Raw genomic sequence first — 22,464 nt, 5'->3', positions numbered from 1 at the left:
GAGGTATACAGGTAGAGGATGACAGCAGGAATGGTCTTTAAGAACATCAGGTATTAGTTAGACAGTTTGACTCACTGCTATAAAACATGTGTGTCTCTGCTCTCACTCTGAGCTGATTTGTATGCCTTCCAACCTGTACCCTTTAGAAGAATCGTTTAAAAGGTTGTCTCCCGCAATCCATGAGTTTATCCTGCTCCACTTTCTAAGTTCATGTTGTATTGATTCCCAAAGTCAACCAAATCACCATCATCTCAAGAACCACTTAGTCATCTAATGCAAGATGGGGGGACTTCAAATCCCTCTCTACTATGCTTTTTTAAGCACCTTACATTGATGCAAGAAGCTTGAAACAGAAAATTTTGTAGAGAAGAGCTATTACCAAATCAATAAAACATTTTACTGTAGACTCATAATCCATCCATCACTTATATAGAATTCATTCCCTGTAAACCTATGCACTATGGCCATTGCAAGCGCAGTGTAAAAAAAAAAAGGTGTAAAAAACATAATACTTGAAGAGAATCGCCATCCCTAAAAGCAATTCCTTAGGTATATATAGCATCGGACCTATTGACTGTGTGCGGGTGGGTGTGTATTTGGTGGTGGAGGGTGGGAAGGGTGGTTGGCAAACACCCCTTCAAAGGAAGACCAACAATCTAAGTCAGGGAATGCGGGCCGTTAATAATCGGAAGCAATATAAATGCTAAACACGCCACAGACAGACTTCAAAGGCCTTCCTCCATGTTGTAATTACAGTCATTCATGGGAGCAGTGACGGGTCCGGCGCGGGGCCGTCGACGCGGCAAAATCTGGCCGCACCGAGCGGAATCCGAATGCGGTCATTAGCGCCGCGCCGCAACAGGAAGCTCTCTGCCTCCGGAGACGTGTAGCGCGTGAGGCTGAATTCATCACCCCGATAGCCGGCCTGCCCTCAAAAGGCGAAGAGCAGACGTTTACTGGCGGGGCGAGGGCGCCGCGTCACGGGTCGGCCCTGGGTGGGGGGGGGGGCAGGGGCGGGGGAAAAAGGCAGGGCCTGGATGTGTCGAGAGCGTGTGGGCGTCACCGTCATCAGCGTGTACGTGTTCGCGCACAAAGACACAGGGGGTCAGATTTATGGACTCAGCAGTGACCGAAAGCAACCACTTTGGCGGGGTGTTAAAACTCTTCCGCAGCGGCACAAGGTGGGTATTTTTCCAGAACTAGCCCAATGCCGATGTCAGGGTGACTTTGTCCAAAAATACTCCCACAGCTGGGTGTCAGTGCGTTTACGTCTGGGTAGTTTTACAGCAGTTTGCCAGTAGATCACAGCAGCTCAAAGTGAGTTTCAGTGTATTTATCAAGGGTAACCCCATCCTAGTTTTTTTACTGCTTAAATTTTCAGGTTTTCGAATTTCGCAGCTGACTGTGGTTGCTCCGCTTCCTTTCGATCGAATCATGCTGGAAGACCGCACTACAGATAAACGTCAGTGCAGATGCTTGAGAGATCTCTGAAGAGCTCCAGACATTAGCCTCCTTATCTTAATTGAACATGACAGGCTGCTCCAAAATCAAAGTGAATCGTTAACATCAAATATTTGATTTTTAATTGCAAACCCCCGTGTGCATGTACAATTTTCTAATTACTTATGCTAATGCTCTCAGTGTGGGCATGGTGAGGACAGAGCTGGGTTAATAGGGTTAGCATACGGGGGGTAGCTTATGTTGGGGGCCAGGGGGGAGGGGGGAGGGGGGGATTGAATGTTGCACTGAGCATACACTCTGATTAGGAACAAATCTAATCTTCACAACTTGAAGCTCTCGCCATCAGTGAAAGCCTCTCTTTCTCTGTGCTATGAGATTAAAGCAAAGTCTGAGAGTGTCAATTCACATTTCCGGTCTCTTGTTTTCCCAACGTAGTCTCAAAGGATGGTGAAAAATTCTGTGCCGGCTGATGCCTACTCTGACAGACACAGATAGTAAAATAATTACAAATGGGAACTAAAAAGCTTGCTTTTCAAAAGGCTGGATATAAAGACAGCTTCCCATGGCAGGATAATGACATTGGTTTTACATTTCCTTGAAAGCTGAGAAGCATCTGTCTGCTACTGGCTGAAAGGACCTGGACAGGGAAAGAGAAGAGTGACATGCAGAAACAGACCAAAATGTACAGAAGGGAGGGGGAGAGAGAGAAAAGAGGGAGGGAGGGAGTGAGTGAGACAATCTCCAGAGAAAATGCAGATTGGATCTTTCCTGCTACCACAGAGTAATCATGTATTAATCAATCGCCTGCTGTCCAATAAAGGACGAACAAAACAGAGGAAATGATGGCTGAAAACATCAACAGAAATATGAATAAATACACAGGAGCATCTGCGGCTAATGGAAACAGGCAGGGTGTGGATTGGTCAGGCACGGTGGTTCACGTCCGAACAAAGGACCCTCACGGTTTCCAACGCCCAGTCTGGGATGTGGCCAAGCTGACGTCCTCAGGCTAATTCCAAATCCCCTCCCAGCCAAGGCACCAAAGTCCAGTCAGAGTTATACTGTTTATTTTGCCCTTAATAAGTTAGCCCCTTGACAAACTGGGACCAGTCAGGTCATTAAGTCATGTAAGTATGTTAAGCAGTGAACATGACATTTTGTCCCAAGCGTCCCAGTTCGAGTGGGCACTTGTCAGGGTGACAGTTCCTTTGTAATGTGACCAGGCTTCAGAGAAGCTGAGAAATCTACACGAATGACACTTCCGCCAGCTTTACACCACCAAGTACCACCTACCTAATGCCGGGGACGAATGTGTCAGTGGATATCTCATGCTCGACGGTGGCCCAACAGTGCAGCGAGGGTCTGCGTGAAGTTGTGAAAAGCTGACCAACTGCGTCCGCTCCAGGACCTCAGCCACTTCTCAGCTGCGCCCACAAGACAGGACACAACCCGGAGAGCGCATCTGCATCCAAAAAGGGTTCAGCACAGCCATGGTTACAGGGTGAAACTAAACCCGAAGGATTCATCAACAGCTTCACACAGCACACTCCACTTAGAGAGCGGAGCGCTGAGCATAGAGTTGCCAGCAACAGGCTCATTGTTTGTTGGCACTTCAGTCATTTGCTGCTTCCAGCAAATTATGTACATCTACAATGTTTGTCATACGTTCTGATTAGCTCCCCCCAACCCAATTAATATGGGTGTGTTAAAAGCATTCTGTCTCGGATTTTTTGGCTCCGATAAGAGGGGAACATGTTTGCCGTAAGTGCTGCTTGTTTGCATCTGTGCAGGAAATGCTTGCAGGTACTTAAACTGTTTCATTTTCACTTAATATTAGTTACTTGTCCCTCATCTACTGTAGTGCTTCCTGAATATCACTTTGAATGTGCACAGTACCCCTATCCATATCTACTAATGTTCTGCATACCCCTAACATTCAAATATTAACTTGAACTCCTGTGGCAGTGTATTAGAATTTGATATTTGATGGCAGCCAGCACAATAACATCTTTTCACTGGTGGCCATATGGCAAAATGTTTGAGTCTTCAAACCACAGTCTATTTAAACCACATTTATGAATGTGATTTAAATAATAGTCCGCATGCATACTCAGATTGCTAAATGAAAGAATGGGAAGTTTGAGTAGTTATATTAGAATATGTTATGAAATTGTGAGTTGCTTAGTATTCAAATTAATAAATAAAACATTGGATCAAATCAACCATTTGGCAACATATCCCAAGTACAAGAACATAAGCCTCTGGACTAAAGAGCTCAGGAGATTACAATATCACTCAATCAAATTCAATTTGACTAGCACTCTTCACAGATAAATTTGTAGCACAACACTACACATGAACAGGATCAGCATGCAGATAAAGAAACATGATATACAGATAAACATGATGTACAGATATGGTGCATTTTATGACTGATCACAGTATCAGTTTGGAGACCGTCTTATCACCACCACAGATGCAAGAAACATTGATCACCTGCAAAGATCTTTCAATGTTTGCAAACTGACAGCTTATGGCCACCATCATATTAAAGCATTTCAAATAACAGGGCACAACTGGGCACCATAGGCCTGATTGCCCCCTCCCCGAACTGAGGGAGTTTTGAGCGACAGCCGTAGTCTCTTACTTGCATACTTACTTGTCACTTACTTGTCAAGAATATTCTGTGACGTGTGCCCACAGAGTGTGTATTGTGATGGCATTGATAGTCATTGTTGTGGATGTTATCAACTTAACGGTGATTGAACTAATTCCCTCTGATGACTGGATTGAATGTGGGCTCGTTGAGAGAGTAGTGTTATCATCACATGTACAGTATGACCAATGATTAAAACTACAAAATAAAAGGTGTCTAAATTGCAGCTTGTGGCTTTAAACTGTCGTGCACAAATTTGCAGCCCAAACAAGTATGTCTCTGCTCTAGAAACGATAGAGGGGTTCAGCGCCCCCTGCTGTACTTTCAAAGCACCTCAGCTTGCCTACACTTCGATAAAAGGTCCTTAGCAAGCGTCACTATGGAAACAAACCAGCCAACTTCAAGTTGTTTCATAAAAGCTGAAGAATGGAGCTCGTTCCCAATATGCTAACGTCGGAACAATAGGTACAGCAATTTGCAATGTTTTAAATAATTTTAAATAATTTTAAATTATTATATGGGTTATTACTTATACATATAGATTTTTTTCTTTCCTTTATGAAGTTTAAATGCCAGACCATTGAGCGCTCTGAGCTCTGCTATCAATAAGGAAGGAATGACGGAGGTCCTATCAAATGTGAAATGGTTAATCAACCCCCCTGAATCCTCCTGCCACTAGGTAGTATTTTCACTGCTTTTAAAGTGAGAGCGTTTGTGAATGATCCCTCTCAACAGACCAATCTTGGATGAGGCAATTTCTTGGTTTGTTTTTGTTTCAGTTTTCTACATCGTTCCACAGTTTTTCGTCATGCCCAGGTTTTGTTCTTACCGAAATAACAATGACTAAAAGACACCTGTCTTACCTGCTCTGGCTACTTCCTACACTGAAGCTTTGTCACTGCGTGTCCTTCGTCAGAGGGAGTATGTGTGACGTGACGGCCAAAATCAATGTCCTCAGCAAATCAATGTTTAAAACAAGTCCGCCTACAACTGACTAGGAAGATGCATCGTATACCATCATCTGCCTGTTCAACAGACTGTTGAGACTTATTGAGGTAAAAAAAAAAAAAGCTGAAATATAAGTTCATGTTCTCTTGGTTTTACAATAATATATATTGAACTGCTATAAAATGTTGATATTTGGCCAGGGACTCTGGTGATTAAACCTCACACTCATATGTTCTAAATGCATCTATTAATAAAATGGCACATTTTGATCTTTGCGTTTGTTTTTGAATTGATTTCTCCATGCTTTTTCACCCTCACCTTAGAAGCACCTGCTGACCATGCTCTACTCATTTCAGCACTGTGCCTCTCACACCTACACAGGAAGCACTGTGTTCTCCAAAATGCATACCACCGTCTGCTTTCACACTGCAAGCCACAACAGGAGACTTACAACTGGTTGAAAGAGCAGTGTATCTCTTACTGATGAGCTAGTAACCTATAGGCTCTTGGCTAGATGCTACATTGTGCTGTCAAGATGGCAACCTGAAGAACCTGGCTGAAGCAAACCCATTTTCAATATGAAATGTACATAATTAGTAGAGCCTAAAAAAGTAAAATATTCACACAAACAAAGACAGCAGGACAAGAAAGATGTTGGTCAGATCCCTTAACTTTGTATCCTTCAGGAATGGCTGAACACACTGCATTATGGGGGTCAGATGGAGAAGATGCTACAGGTCCATCAAGCACCCAGACCTCTGAAGCCTTCCTTCTCCACCTCACTGAAAGGGTAATCTGTTTCTCATGCCTTGTTGTTGCTCATTATGGTATTTGAAAATAAATTCAATCAGCTGTCCAAAATAAGGTGAAAATACCATGAAATGTGTAAATAAACACATTGGTGAACACTGGTGAAATGATCTAAAAGTGACAGATGCTTTGTGAATAGCCTGCTAACTTGTTATCTCTTTCTGTCAGTGTTACTGTAATATTGGGCTTACTATGTGGCCCTTTACTAGCAGTCCATTGGCCAAGAAAGTCACATGACTTCTCACAAACTCTTCAGTGCCCATCTACAAACCAGGGTACTGTGGGAGGACTGCTCTCTGACACCAGTATGAAATTCTTTATACATTTACATTTTGCGTTTACTCATTTGGCAGAAGCTACTATCCAGAGTGACTTATGAAGCAACTTGCATTAGTGCATATAATAAGGCAACATGAACCACACATACTATACTAAGGAAGACTTGAAGATATGAAGACTACACATCTAGAAAATGTCAGTAACACACCTGAATAAAAGTATGTACAATACAGTACTAGTATAAACATAGTGCTAAACTGCAGAGACTTATAAGGTGCTGCAAAAATAAAAGTCAGAAATCGTACAGTTTGTCATACAAAAAAGCAAGACTTCAAATCAAAAGAATGCCAATGTAGTCTATGTGTTTGTGTTGGGAAAAGACCACCAAGGTGTAGTCTGAAGAGGCGGGCCTTCAGTTTGTGTTGGAAGATGGGCAACAATTCTGCTTTTGCAGAGCCATTGGGAGGCTCATTCCATTACACAGGAGATGCAACCATAATGTGCAACTGTTAAGGACAGGCACAGCCAGAAATTCCAAGGTTGCCGAGAGGAGTGGTTTATCCAGTGCTTATTGTCTAATAAGTAGCGGCAACAGGTAGCATGGATGTGGGCCATTACTGGTAGCCGGTAGAGGGAAGTTGAAGAGAGTATGTAGGGAGGTTGTGGGTCAGTAAAGCAGCAGATTTCTGGATGCACTGTGTCTGGCCTTCCAGCACAGGCAAGGAGCCAAGTGGGGGGGGGGGGGGCGGCTGCGGTACTCCAGGCAAGAAACCACCGCTGCCTGGAACAGGAGCCGAGCAGAGTAGGTGGTGAAGAAGGGCTGCATAAATTCCTCTTAAATTAAATGCTGACGCAGCTGGAGACAGAAGCACTCCTTTGCGTGCTGCAGAACTCCAGTCAATGCCTCTCAAGAGGCCACAAGCAGGCCAGGCCAGAGGAGGCAGTTCTGAGAGCAGTTCTAAGATATGTAGATGAGCCATGTACTAATTACCTTTTGCTTTCACACCCCATCCTCTGTCCCATACAACTATCCATCAAATGTGATCAGGGTATATATCAGCATTTGAATTCTGATCGCCAGTTATGTGCTGCATCATCGGTCAGTCAGTATGCAAAATGTCTAAATGAACTGGATGAAAGAGGAGAACATTGTTCTTAGTCACTTCATGTCCCTGCAATCCCAATAATGTAACCGGAAATTTCCATCCAAACCAAAACACTTGTAGCAAACACACGACTGCTGGAGGCAATCAGAGCTCTCCATGGTGCTGATTATTGTGTCTGTCTCGTTAGCACTAACCCTGGGTCAGCGCTCTAACAAGTCTTCAAAACACTTCCTGTATTGTTTCAGTCAAATATAAAGACAATAAGGTCATAAAGCAATTAAAAAAATCAATTAGTGGCATGAAGAGATTTGATAGAAAACATGTATATTTGCGATATATTATAAATATTTGAACCATTCAGCAGGGGGGTATCATTAATACATACAAATACAGCCCGACTTACCAAGATGACAATATCTGCAAACAGAATCATTGCACTTGGGCACCAGGCAGGTGACCGAGTTTCTACAAATCCGAAAGCAGGCCCACACAAAACTATAAGCGCACCCCAAATGCCCAAACAAAAGCCCTCTCACGAATGTTTTTTTTTTTTTTTTTTGTTCTTTGTTAATGAGAGTTGCCTTTTTTGGGTAGCTATGAATGGAGCACGTGTTGCTTGCGTCAAACGGAGCAGTGTGAATCTTCCTCCTCCGCTTTCGCCTTCACCACATGGGGTTCCTGTGCTTGGTGGCAGCTCTATTTCGGGTCCCCGCTCCATGGAGGCTCTAAAGATAGACCTGGAGCCCATTGTCACGAGCGCGCAGATGCTAAAATGGCTCAACGGTGAAGCCGCAGTCAAGATGCCTGAGGGGGGTGAGCCCGACCTCGCTGTAATGACCCTCCATGCGGCGTGAGGGTCCCGAAATAGCGCCGCTCTAATGATGGCACACAAAATTGCCCCCAAATTAGCACCACTGTTTGCAGCTGGCGATAGAATAACAAAATAAGGAGTGGGGATGCAATCGACCCCATGACACAGTTAATTATGAAGGCTCTGTGTATGTTTACATTCTGTAGCAGCTAAGTGACTCTCTTAGATTTTTCCCATATATGTCCATTCTCCATGACATCTTTAAATAGGCATTTCAGATGATAAGTAATGTTTACGGAGGTCATTGAGGGAAAGTGACAATGAAAAGATACCTGATGCAAAAATACACCACACGTTTACCTTACATTTACATTCACATTTATTCATTTGGTAGAGGCTTTTATCCAAACCAACTCACAAGCGAGGCAGAGTACAACACAAGCAAAAAGCCATATAAGGAGTCAACAATATCAGAAGTTCTGAATGACCAGGTTTCAATAGTTGGCCAGGCGAGGTAGAACTATTGAAACCTGGTCATGCAGTGCTTCTAATATAGACGGATTTTTGCTTGTATTGTACTCTGCCTCACTTTTAAGGCAAATGTACAAACAAACATTCATATTGTTCAATTTCATGCATGTATTGTCAAATGCTTGTCTGCTGTGCATTTAATCATACAAGATACCATATGTGCATGCACACAGTACATAGACACAGTGTTAAAGCACATCACACTGCCATGATTATTGTAACTAGATCTACATTACAATATATCGTCTTTTTAGGGGTTGGGGTGACCAGATTCGGGTTGCTGGGCCCAGGACAAGTCCAAATTCTGTGAAACAAGGTTAAATCTGCAAAGGGGTTGAATATGATGTGTGAAGTGTGGTTTATCAGCAGTTATACCTGCATAGTTGCAGGTATCTCATTCTACCCAATGGGGGGGGGGGGGGGGGGGGGTGCATGAGACAAGCTCAGGATGTGCAACCAGAGACAGGACTAACTGTTAGATGACCACAGGCTGTTGAGTGAATGGTTCATGCAGGGATGATGAGTTGATAGGTTGGTGATGGATTGCATGGCTTGCGCACTGTAGATGCCCAGTAGGATAGCACCAGACTATAGAAATTGATGCAGACAGTGACTGCAAGCCAGTAAAGCAAGACAAAGAAACACGAGGAATGACTGAATATCAGCCCAGCAGCAGCCCCTTGAACAGAGAGGCGCAGCAGCGCAAGTGGGTTAGCGCTAAGACCCTGAACCCCAGGAACTTAGAGGGACACATTCTTCTAATGTTGAGGAGGAGTCTACAGGTACACAAAAAAGATGTTCAATGTGAAGGAAGAGTCACTGAATGTAGCACCAGGTTACATCATAGTCTGGTAGGGGAGGAGTGCTGAGTCACTGGGAGGTCTTGGACAGGTGAGAAGTGTATTTTATCTGAACTCAAGCCGTGTCTTATCAGCATTTATGCATTTTCAGAACTCAAGCAGTTATGCATGATCAGAATTCAAGAAGTCTCTCATTATCAGCATTTATGCATTATCTGAATTCAAGCAGTCTCACTATCAGCATTTATGATTTATCTGAATTCAAGCAGTATCTTATAAGCACCATTTGTGCATTATCTGAAGTTAAGCAGTCTCCTACCAGCAATATGGGGCTAATTTGTTAATAATGATTCTTGCTAGCAATTGTTGCAATTACGTAGCTCAATGTTACATCTTCCATTACCGTGGTAAAATATAATGTTTCTCTTGCTGTGTTTCATGCATTGGTATTCACTATGGGATGCTGGTAATAGGTCACTCCTCTCAGCAGAGGTCACAGACTGAATAAACTCAGCAGAGAGCTGAGTTCTGTTGTGCAGCTAACTGCAGGGAAAGTTCACTTTTAAATTTCCTCTAACTTGAAAAACAAGAGGACTTTTCTTTTTCAGCTAACTCACAGACTTCTCTTTCTCAGGAAAAGCCAGACCTGGGGCTCTGAGCGGAAACCTGTTGCCATGGGGATGGTGTGAGTGGAAGTGCTTGCGTGTCTCTGTGGCTAGGCAGACTTGCCTGTGCGTAAGGAAACAGTGAGAGCCGGTTATATAAATGAGAAGCTCCCCTCTTTCATTGACGCATACAGAAAAGTACAGAGAGCTTATTAGCAAATGGGAAGATGGCCGGTAAAAGTTTTAGGCCCTGTTAGCGCCAACCCAACTCAGTCAATCAACCAATCAATCAATCGATCCATTCTAATTTAGTGGCACCTGGATTAAAGCACACTGTTGGAGCAGAGAAAAATACTCAATCATGAAAACTGTTAAGATAACTTTGTCTGAACCTGGAGGCTTTGAAAAAGTTTAATTAACAGCGCTGCAGTCACAATGTCTGCTACAGGATGTTATTAAATTCTTAGAATACTGGAATATTTAATCATTTGGTCCTAAGAAGGACCCAAACATACGTTAACCTTTTCCCTGGACCAGATAATTACTGCTGCATCTCCTGCATACCTGTTGTTCTGCAGCGCTGTTGTACATGCAAAACTTTCCTTTAGCACAAATGCATTAATTTATGGTAATTACTGCTTCTTTACACAAATCAAACAGAATGAACTTATCTGAAAATGAATAAAAAACACACAAACTGTCACACACACTAGCACACACACATTCACAGACTCAAATTCACAGACACATATTCACACGTGCACATAGCCACACACACGCACATAGACACGCACGCACACACACACAAATGCTGAGCACACTCCCTCATACTGATATGCATGCGCTAATAAACCCCAGGGTCACAAGCAAAGCAGGCAATTTGGTTGTGATGATCCTCTGCTAACAGGTGCAGATCAAAGCAAATTCACGTAATTAAAAACAAATCTTCTGTTTGGAAATGACGGTCGAACACCTGAAGGATATCATTGAGAATAATGTGCATCTGTTCCAATGTGCCAGCCCCACTCCGCGCCGCTCTGAGCGATGCTGTCTAACAGGTGCCACTTTGAAGGATGCTGGGAAGAGCGCCCTGGTTGTGTTTGATGGCGTCACGCTACACGAAGCTCTTCGCGCAATCCCGCAATGCTGACATCATGGGGACGTGCTGTCCCTTTGGCTGTGATAAAGATCTGCACGGAATTATGTGATGCGTGACGCCCTCAACATCACCACTGTGAAGGCTAATTGGGAAAATGTGCCCCTGCAAAGGATGCTGGGTAAATGAGTCACTGAGGATTAAGGTTTAGCGAGGTGCTGCCTGTCAGGAGAATGAAAGACAGATATCTTAATCTGGCTGTGTGAATGCCAGGGTCTCTTTTGTCATGTTTTAACACAGATGCTAGACCATGAAGAATACAGCATCAATAGACATTGTGTCATATTAAATAAGACATTCCAAAGTAACAGATCTTAGATTAGGATTTGGTTTTTGAAGGCCTTGATTGTTGTTGACATTTTTTGTAAGAATTCATTGGACTACTGGCATCTAAGGCCGTGGTGACAACAGCTTTGTTGATGTCACAGTGGTAGGTGGCAGAGTCTCCTCTCTGTGTTGTCACCCAGTAGAAATGGGTCTCAAGCAGTGAGCTATTCACAAGTGAATGTGAATGAAAGCTCAAATCCAGTTGGCCTTTTTATGGCCTTCACTATCATCGTTATCTTACGTCAATGAATTTTTAGACACCAACATTTTCCGCGGCTTATCACAGTAGCAGTACACTCACACAAACACACACACACACACACACACACCACACACACAGACATACACACACATACACATAGACACACACGCGCTTACACACATACACACACACACACACAAAACATACTTGCAATCAAACAAGCACACACATGAACATGCTAGTGACCCAGACACCATAAATCCAGAGACACACCAGAGACAAAGACAGACGGTCAGAAACTTGGAGAATGTCAGCTACACCATGAGTATTGACAGAAGACTATGTCCAAATTCTTTTGGATTTTATAACTTTTTAGTAATTTTTAAAAATATTTGGCAGATGCTATTATCATACCGCAAATCTCGGAGCCCCCCTTGCAAAGTTTGTAAGGAGGCCCTCTGCAGGTTTATCTTTTAGTTTTAATAACCACATTCATTCGCCCTTTAGCGAGCTATATACAGATATAAAGGTACATGTGCACCAAAGCCATCATTTTTTCCTCATAAATTAGACTCTGGCTGCATTTACAGTGCTTCAGGCTGCCCATGCATCCAATGCTTCTCCTGCACACCAATGGCTACTATCTAGAGGAATTTACAGGGCTGAAATCTCAGATTGCATAAAATGTATAAAATGTAAGAGCTTTGCTGTCATGGCCAAGATTTCAACTGTAAAAACTAAAACAGAAAGAAACAGAAGAGATTAAATGAAATGTTTTCATCATTAAACACCAAGCATTCCACGTCCACTATATCAACACATTCCACATTCCACATACACGATATAAATATGCTTGCATGTTCAGTTTAGGGAAGAAATTTTATACTGCATTATAGACAGCACCAATAAACAAAGTAAGATGTGCAAATGAAACTACTTTTTATAAATGATATTTCTGATACCTTTAGTCATTTTTATTTTATTTTATTCAACTTAATCAATGCCTGTTGTATTTTTAATTTATTATCTTTTGTAGCTGTCAGTACAAAGAAATAGCACTGCTAAATCACTACAAAGTGATATGAACTAAAAGACAGGTAGATTGCTAAAAAGTGACATATTTGAAATGATTTTAGTTTTCCTCATAACAGCCTCTTCTTTCCTTATATATTTGTTTCATGTCTGCTTGAATTATCTTCATTACCTGTTGTAATTAGTATCTATCCCTACCATTATGTGACAAAAGCACACACAGAAAGGCTATGTCTGTGTTATGTAAGATGAAAATAAATTTAGGAGATGTGAAAAATAAATAACGCTCTGGCCTATAAATGAATCCCGCCTTGGGTGTTTTTCAAAAACACACATTATACAAGATCTAATGAAAGAACTTCACAAGTCCCACTCACCCCAAAAATTCAAACAAAAATACAGTGTGACAGAAAAAAATAATAATAAAAAAAAAACGTGGTTGTGTAATGATCAGGGTAAGGAGGCTGTTTTCTTAGTAGATGACAATGCAACTGCTACTCACACCAGTTATTTACCATAATTAAGCTTAAAAATAAGAAGTGGTGGCATTATCACTGGGGCCAGTCACGCAGGAGAAGAGGCATGCAATTAAGCCACTTCCTAGTCAGTGACATTTTCCAGTGTTAGTCAGGCAGTGGGCTTCTGTGAGTCAGAGCGGCCCCATCCATACCCACATCTATGGCAGTGAGGACATTCTCCTACACACATATACTTACAGAATACAGCTTTCACAGGTATGGCAGTGTACAGAGAGGGACAGAGGGATCAAAGCTCCCACAGCTAAACCATAGCAGCGAGACAGAGACCACAATACTCAGTAGAGGGTAGAGTTTTTCCATATATTTTGCATATACACAGACACACACACACACATACACAGTAACACACATGAAAACACCAACCTTTAATGGTCTCATAATGACCAGAAACTAACACATTGCTTAATGCAAGTTTATGCTGAAACAAACAGATCTTGAATAATTAGTTGTCAAGTCTCATAACATGTAGGTAAGATCTCAGACAGCTGGTTCTGTCTGGGAAACTGAATGAGGGATGCCCTGCAGGCAAATACTTTTTTCGAGGTGAACGTATAGTCGTCTGCTGCACAAATCTGAACAAACTTCAATATGAGCATGAAAAAACCACCAAAAGAAATCCTTAAAATGAAGTGTTTGCTTGAAAGGTATTACTTCAGCTTCAGAGGTTATCTTCAATTAGGACTTTGCACAGCTGTAGTTCATTTTACCTTCTGGCATTTTTTTTTTCTGAATTCCATTCACTCACAGCAAGGACTTCTTTCATTTGAGAGGTTGATTTAAACAGCTCTGAAGGAAGGGTCAAATCATTTAACTGTTCATGTTTAATTTTCATGTATGTTTAGAATCCTGGGTAGTTTGTATCAATGGCTGAAACTAGGATCACTGCATGAGCCAATGTGGATAGTTTCCACAGCAACCATGTGGCACTTGTGATCAGAGGGCTGTCAGACAGCTGTTTTCCCCTTTTGATGCGTTCAATATATGTGATATTTTCAGGGTGTGACAAGCTTCCAACGTTATCCACAGATGCTGTCACACTAGAAAGCAGAGAATGGTATTTTAGATTGCCACGTTTTACAGCTAAATAAAGGAAACTAATCAAATTTAATTTTTGATGTTTTTTTGCCATTCTGCTCTACTGTGATAGTATTACATGGAAAATTATTGCTTAAATTAAATTTTTTCAATAATTAATGCATTCTTGACCAAAGTATTGCAGTTGCTGACTCTTAGGGTAGAATTGATATATGTCAGCCACAATACAATATTTCTCAAAATTATGTTAGTGGTCCCATCTGACATGCCTCAGAATCAAAAGTAATGTAATGTAAATGTGAGCTGAAGTTTGACCTTACTCTAAATAGATATGAATTATCAATCGCCTTGAGCTGCGTGGACATGCAGACATTTTAGGCCGAGCCACGGTAACTCCCAGTGTTACCCAGTGTTAGTTTAGGTAATAATAAATGGCTTTCCTAGGTGACATAAAAAATGTGACTTTTGAAAGTGGATTTGAAAAAACTGTGACATTAAATGGGTTGTGATATTAAGCAAAGTGATATTAGCCACGTTCATCTGTACCTGGTGTGCTGTCATGGTAACATTCTAAAATACACAAAAGGTGTAACAGTAAGTCTAGACAGCTCAGGCTCCAGGTTTTCTCCCAAAAGTGCTCAACACACAACTTTCCAGGCAGAAGGAGAGACAGAAATTGATCCTCTCTTCCTGCTCAGGAGCTCTCCTGTGGCTGTTATCTGTTACCTTCCCCCTCCTCTCTCTGCCTCACTGAGCAAATGTTCACTTGCAGGAGCCATGCTTCTCCCGGGCACATGCTCTACTTCATTTTCGAGGGCGCCCAATGAAATTACAGAGGAATGTCAGAAGGCTGCCATCCATCAGCCGCTTTAATGACATCATCCCGAGAATGCAGGGCGGGACGGGTGGGAGGGACAGGAACTTTATTATCAGTCACCAACGCCCCGGCTGTCAGGGCAAACCTGCCCTTGGGAACAGAGTCCTGTTGCTTTTACGTCAGCCCTGTTCTGCTGCTCCCGTCTGGTAACAACCGTGAGGATGTAATTGCTCATGCCAGGAATCCACTCTTCATTAGTATGGTATTCACTCTCATCCCACGCCAGAACGGGGATTGGATGTGCACACAGCGCAGGTGCAGCTCAGAGCCATACACACACACACGCAGACACACGCACACACACGCAGACACACACACGCAGACACACACACACACACACACTGTAACAAGCCAGAGAGAGCCGCCGGTCCATCACACACAAGCAAAAGCATACTCAAACACACATTCACACAAAACGACAAGCAAGAGAGCCTGTCCATTATCAGCACACACGCACACACACACACACTATCCACACAAAAGTGGCTCAGCGGAGAGAATGCAGAGCACATACACACATCTCCAGTGCAGCGCATACAGCAGAGCAGAAAAGCAAACGAGAGGAAGAGCTTCCCCTGCTGGCCAAAATTCATTATTGCATGTAACACAGTAGAATGCCCTATAATTACAAACTGTCAGTTGCATCTCACAACCTCTCACACACACACACATACACAGTAACATGAAAACACACATTCATACAAAGATGGGCGTTCATGGCTCACAAGGTTAAAAGGTCAGTTAATGTTTTTTTGTGGGTTTTGCCTCTGACAAACTTAATTATACCAGCTGTGCTCCATAATTTACATGAGATATGGTGAAGGGTCATTTTGTTGTCCGTAGCTGCAATGTACTTGTAGTTTTTTATACATTGTATTCTTTTTTATACTTTGCTGTCAAAGCTGTGAGATCAATGTTAGCACTGAGCCTTTGTGTGTAACACTTTGATCATATTGGCCTTCAGATGATTTTACACCCATTGCTCACATCCTAGCCATGGTGCCTGTACTCCCATCCCTCACGGCTGGTTCTAGAAACCCCTGTTTCTGGACAGTTCCAGTCTAGCACTGGATTGTCTCTCCTCCTTTGACACTCGAAGAGATGTGAAGATACTCAGCAGGCAGCCCTTTCAGCCACATCAATACCTGTGAGAAATAAACAACGACAAAAAAGCACACAGATATTACCAGTCACACCACCCACAGTCTATTTCCCCCTCCTAAGACAGACAACAGATAAATGCAAGGTACACCGTTCAAAGAAAAAGATAAGACATGACCAGAGCTCCTATCTAATGAGCGCTTTGCATTTTGTGTGTCAAACAAATAAAATATTCCAAGACTTTTCTTTCATTCTCCTGGAGTCTCTGATACCTGCTTGAGATGACGTGTGTCTGTGAGTGTCCACACCGATGTCTAATTTGTACCATCTAACAAATAGGCCAGTGTGGCCGACAATGACTCAAGGTGGCCCTCTCACGCTGTGCTTCTTCGACAATGGGGGACGATTCAGACATAATTAAAGTATTTAATCATTTTCCCTGGACACTTGGGTCAGGAAGCAGCGTACTAATTCCTACTGAAATGTCTAGTGTAGGAACTCTTCCTTTTTGTCTTCCTTTTTGCCGCAGTTTTCATTTTTCATTTAATTTTTATTTTCTTTATTTTTATTTTACGTAATACCAATTTATATTTCAGACCTCTAAACGGAAATCAAACTGAAAAGACAGAGTTGAAGAACAGGAATAATGATGGTCAAAACTAATATAATTTTTTTTCCCTCAACATTTGGGCTATAAGTGAAAACAGACAGCAGCACCCATGTTACAGTGTGTCATATCAAATAATTTTATGTGATTGCTTTTCTTATTCCAGCCATTTGTATTGTTATATTTCCCCTCCTGTAAGAAGGAAGTGTCTTTTCAACCTATAATGCTCACAGAGGGCTTTTACAGGAGGGCCAAAATAGTTCCATGTGTGGAAGAAAGTGGAAAAAAAAGACATTTAGCAGGGGGAAGAAATGAGCGAAATGTAAACCTCTAAGCTGCTAATGCAGCGTACCATTAGGAATGAATCAAAGTGGACAGACCTGTCTTTCAACGAGCAAGGTGAGGGAGTCAGAAACAGTCTCCCCGAAATGACCTCAGTACTCTACTCGGGGGACCCCTGAGAAACACACTGCGCTTGCTTGTGGGAAATAAGGGACAAATAACGACAGATAGAATGTTCTAATCAGAAAATGGCTGGGAATCGACTGCAAATGATTGCTTTTCTGCCTGTTTCTGGAAATACACAGGCTGGTCCCCAGTTGAGAGTCACACGCACACAAACACAGGCATGCAAGCACAGGCTCACACACATGCCAGTGTCAAAATTAATTGCAAAATTAATTGCTTTTCACCAAAAAAAAGCAAAGAAGGAAAAGGGATTTGGTATTAAAAGAAACCAAGGCTCTTCCAATACCACTACATTACCCACAATGGCATGGCAGACTTGAGCAAGGTCCAAGCACTCCATGTACATCTTTTAGGCCACCTGTGTACCTTGCTGTGTTATCACTGTTCCTGAGAACCACTTTTGTCCTTGAGGTCTTTTCTTCCAACAGACACAAGGAGGAAATAGAACATCTGGGACAATATGGAAAAACTCTTCATAGCACGCTGCCCAAGTGCCTCTGTGCTATGAATGGAACACAAGAGGGTCCCACTGTTCTGGGTTTCCTATTATCATCATTGAAAACGTCAGACTACAATTTTTTTTTTTTTTTTTCCACTAGCAATGTTGTGTAAGGAGCAATTAGTCATTGGGTTCACCTTGAGAGACAGGAAATTATTAAAAGTATGACACAAGCAAAGCAGTGATGTAAATAGACTTTTTTTAGGATTTTCCCCTCATGGTGTAGTACTATTTTGCCCTGTCATTTCTAGAAACCATTTCCAACATGTAAGAGCCTGCTCCGCCCTTCTTCCATTTTCAGCTGAATCCAGTATAAGTTTTCAAGACATGGCTTTTCCCATGGCTTTTAAAATCCCCTACCTTGAATTCCAAATGTTTTCTTTTATTTTCCTTCCAGTTGTCCCTCAGAGGCAAGATGATGACGTTGTTCATGATTTGTTGCTTCCCCCTTGTGGTAACAACTTCTAACAGCAACCAACATAAGCCCAGTCTTGATGGGGAGCGGGGTCGTAACTTGTGCTGAATTTATGATTTAAATGTAAATGTAAAGGGGGATTGTTTCTATTATTGTTATTATCTGCATTAATGTCTTCCAGTTGTTACAGTACTTTATGCTATAACAATATTATTAGCATTATTTGCTACTCAAATACTGGGGGCCCCTGCTATTCTGAAAAAAAGTGTGCCTGAACACTTTATGATCAATATATGATGACGCTATCTCAACTGAATAATCATAAATTGAATCCCGTTTTCCCATAGATTTAAAAAGGGGGATTGTGTTCCAAACTGTGTAATTAATTGTACTTTATATATACTCTCTGTACTGATACATATACACGTATACATGCACACATGCGCACACACGCACACACACACACACACATACAGATATATATATATATATATATATATATATATATATATATATACACACTATGTAACTGTTATGCAATCAATGCTTGATGCATGATAGTTTGGAAATTACAAAATATGAAGAATATTACAATGGCATGTCAATGTCAATGTCATGGTGTTCATGCTGGGGAATATTGGGTCCATGGATGGTCCCAATGGAAAACGCAGTGAAGTAACCTGACCTGACCTGTGTTGTCAACTGAATACAACGAGGTAAGGTGGACCATATTGAAAAGACTCAATTAGGAGACAAAAAACGTAACTGAAGAGCTTTCTCCGGTAATAAATTGATTCCCGCCCTGAAACTGTTATTGTAATGGTTTCTTATCACATTGTGTGTGTGTGTGTGTGTGTGTGTGTGTGTGTGTGTGTGTGTGTGTGTGTGTGTGTGTGTGTGTGTGTGTGTGTGTGTGTGTGTGTGTGTGTGTGTGTGTGTGTGTGTGTGTGTGTGTGTGTGTGTGTGTGTGTGTGTGTGTGTGTGTGTGTGTGTGTCCTTGTTTTTCCATTCACAGCTTTGTCAATAGCCAGGCTCACCTCATAAGCCTCATCTTCAGCCTGGTTCATTGTAATCCTGATCACCTGTGAGTGAATGTGTCTGGCAACCAGCTATTGGTTACTTAGCCACATCTGACTTCATCGACAGCCTTGGTTGCTGAGGTGCGTGTGAGTGAGTGGTTTGTTTGCTGTGGCTCATCAATTATTTAAATCATTCAACTAACTGCTGGGCTGGGGGCTGCAGGGTGCCTGCAGAATCTATGCATCTTCAGGAAGACTTATGCCAGTGAAGCAGGCTAACGCAGGAGGGGCCCCAGGGTCTGCACCTTATAAAAATTATAAATACTCTTGACATCAGTGAATCCTGACTGCCTGATGTAGATTTCAAGGTACACACAGAAAAGGTAAACTCGCACACTGCTTCCCAGCTCAACAGTTTAACCGCAGGGGTGTTAGCCCTCACACATTTGCCATGACACTCACGCCCTCAGTCTTTTTCTCGCAGTCACACTCACACCCAATAAAAACAGTTTCAGCTTCACAAAATGGCAATTGCCAGCTGCAGGCCAGTGGAAGTGCCACTGTGTCGGCCTTCTAGCTAATGATACATTTTCTGTTTCTTCTGGTGCACTGATTATCCCCTCTCATTTTTCTTGCTCATTACTGGCATGTTAGTTTTGTGATCTAATCTAATCTTCCATTTCTTTCTCCCATTACACTGACAAGTCAGCCAGCTGCACCAGGCTGTTGATGATATAGCCTACTTTATCTACTGAATGCGGCTTCTTTGCTTCCAATTCAATGATCAGTCACCTCGACATTAGTCAGTTTAATATCCCTCCTGACTAAAATTACTTCTCATATGGAATCTTCAGTTTAATTTTGTAATTGAGAGCCGATTAACTTCAATGATCTGTAAAAACTACTAATTATGCCTCATGGCCACAACAGTAAAGACTTAATAATACTCTTTAAAGGGAGCAGGCAGGATACCTCAGTATACACTTCTGTAATCCATCACTAGATGGCAGCAGTTTATCAGCTGTTGTGATACAGTATGCACGTATACATAAGAGATTGTTACTTTTCTGCACATCTGAGGCCTATTTCACAAAGCAAGCTCAGCTAAGTTACGTTATTCTCGAATTAGCCTGATTAAGTTTGCCTGCTGTCTGAATTTCCATTTCAAGAAAGCAAATTCATGCTTGAGTTATCTAGTTATTTCAAGTTTGACTTCATTTTCAGGCTAATTACATGTGCCTATTTAAGTTAAAAAAAAAACAAAAAAAAAAACAGGATCACTACAAGTCAAATGCTCCACTTGTAACTAGCTTCATATTTCTGTATTGGCCCAGTGAGTACCACAAGATGGCTGCCCATACTATAACAGATCCACCACCATTTTTATCAGATGGGAACAGACAATATGAGATTGCTCACGTCACTTTAGAAACTTGCACAATTTTAATATGTCTTTATAGCAGAAAAATATTTGTCATTAATATTGATTAATATTAATATTGAATTCACATTATGACACCAAGAGTAACAGCCAGCAGACTACAAGCAGGCAAGGCAGAAAATGTACATTTTGCACTAATTTTATTGAACCTACTTTCATTGTTTTAAACGATTAACCGTCAGTCATTAGCTGATTTCTATTTACATGATGGCATCTAGTGTGGTAGTTTCACTTTTCACAAAAAATCACTTTGGGGGTAAAAATAAAAAACAAAAAAATAAAAATACAATTTAAGTACAAAACCAGTCTGCAATGCACATAATGTATCCCACAGTCGTTGTCATAATTACAGTTATTTAATGTGAATTGCGAAAAGATAATGCCACAACATGGCATAAATAAGTAAAAGGGAACAAGCTGTGAATGGGTGGCCCTTACTAAAACCAGCTTGCCTGTTAATCACTGTTACATTATCTAAATTGTCTACCTTGCCTGTTTGTGGCTAGAGATTTGAGGAGATTTGGGGATTAGAAAACTGCAGGACTGGTTGGTTCCACTGTAGTTGTTGTCTACATTTGCACCAAGATGGTGTGTCATGCAAAAAGATTTAATCTACGCTGACATCCTGCTTTTTCAAAGTTTAAAGGAAGCTTCTGAAATGATTTCTATGTCTTTGGGGTGTAAGAGGAGGGACAGTAACACAGACGGAAAATAATTTGCACCATACATCATTGTGGTTTAGGTCAGAAAGCTTGCTAAAGGTTGCAGGAAAATGGTTATTGGTAATTTGGAAAGTGACTGTAAAAGAACACCCAAAGAAAGCTCAATCTACCACTGTCTGTTATTGTGTTTGTTATTAATGAATGTAAGGCCAATGGGACTGTGGTAATCCTGTCAGGAAAAGGGTGTGAGTGCACTCTACCTTGCCACCACAAACTCTTAGACATGGGGTCCGGAGAGCGAATATAATATAAAGGCAACAGCTGGAGATCTCAGAAACAAACTGACATCTTCAACATACAAAGTGCATAATTCAAAATTCGACTGCATGTATGTGCTTCTCATGCCTGGGTTACAAGGAAAAAGTCTGTTCCATAGGCAAACCACAAAAAGATGCTTTGAATTTGGCCTATACCATGAACTACATCTGTCTTAAAATCAGATGAAAAGTTAATGGAGCTATTCAATAGGGGGTATTCAGCTGGGTGGTATAAAACATTAATGTCTATTATAGTGACAGTTTTCTGAATCAATGAAGAAATTCAGTGCTGAATGTCTTATTTTAGTTATCAGCTTGGGGGAAGCAACAGAAAGCTGAGCATTGTCCTAGCTAATGCGTTTGGTATAGCCAGAAGGACGAAAAGCCATTCAGAATAGTGTAAATCCAATTGATTTTAAAACTGACACGAAAGATGTTACATTGCCTTTTAATATTGTGAATGAACTGGATCTGTATCGCTTCTCGATCTGTCATCACGAATGGCACCTGGTATCCAAACTGGTGCAAAATATGCGCAGCGATACTGACCATAGGGGTAAAATACTGTGAAATGCAAAACGTTATCATCCGTCGCTTGGGGCGGTAACACAATACTACAATACATGAACATGCTCTTCATGACGTGAAAGGGACCTACGCATTTACGAGTGCTTTGGCGCTTCGTATCGGGCAGAGTGTACGACCTCAACTCCGTTGGTTATGGCAGTTACTCAACTGATCAGACTCAAACTGTCATGAT

This window comes from Megalops cyprinoides, chromosome 21 (genome assembly GCF_013368585.1).
Source record: "Megalops cyprinoides isolate fMegCyp1 chromosome 21, fMegCyp1.pri, whole genome shotgun sequence".
Lineage (NCBI taxonomy): Eukaryota > Metazoa > Chordata > Actinopteri > Elopiformes > Megalopidae > Megalops > Megalops cyprinoides.
The sequence above is the reverse complement of the archived record's forward strand: the minus strand, read 5'-3'. Positions refer to the sequence as shown.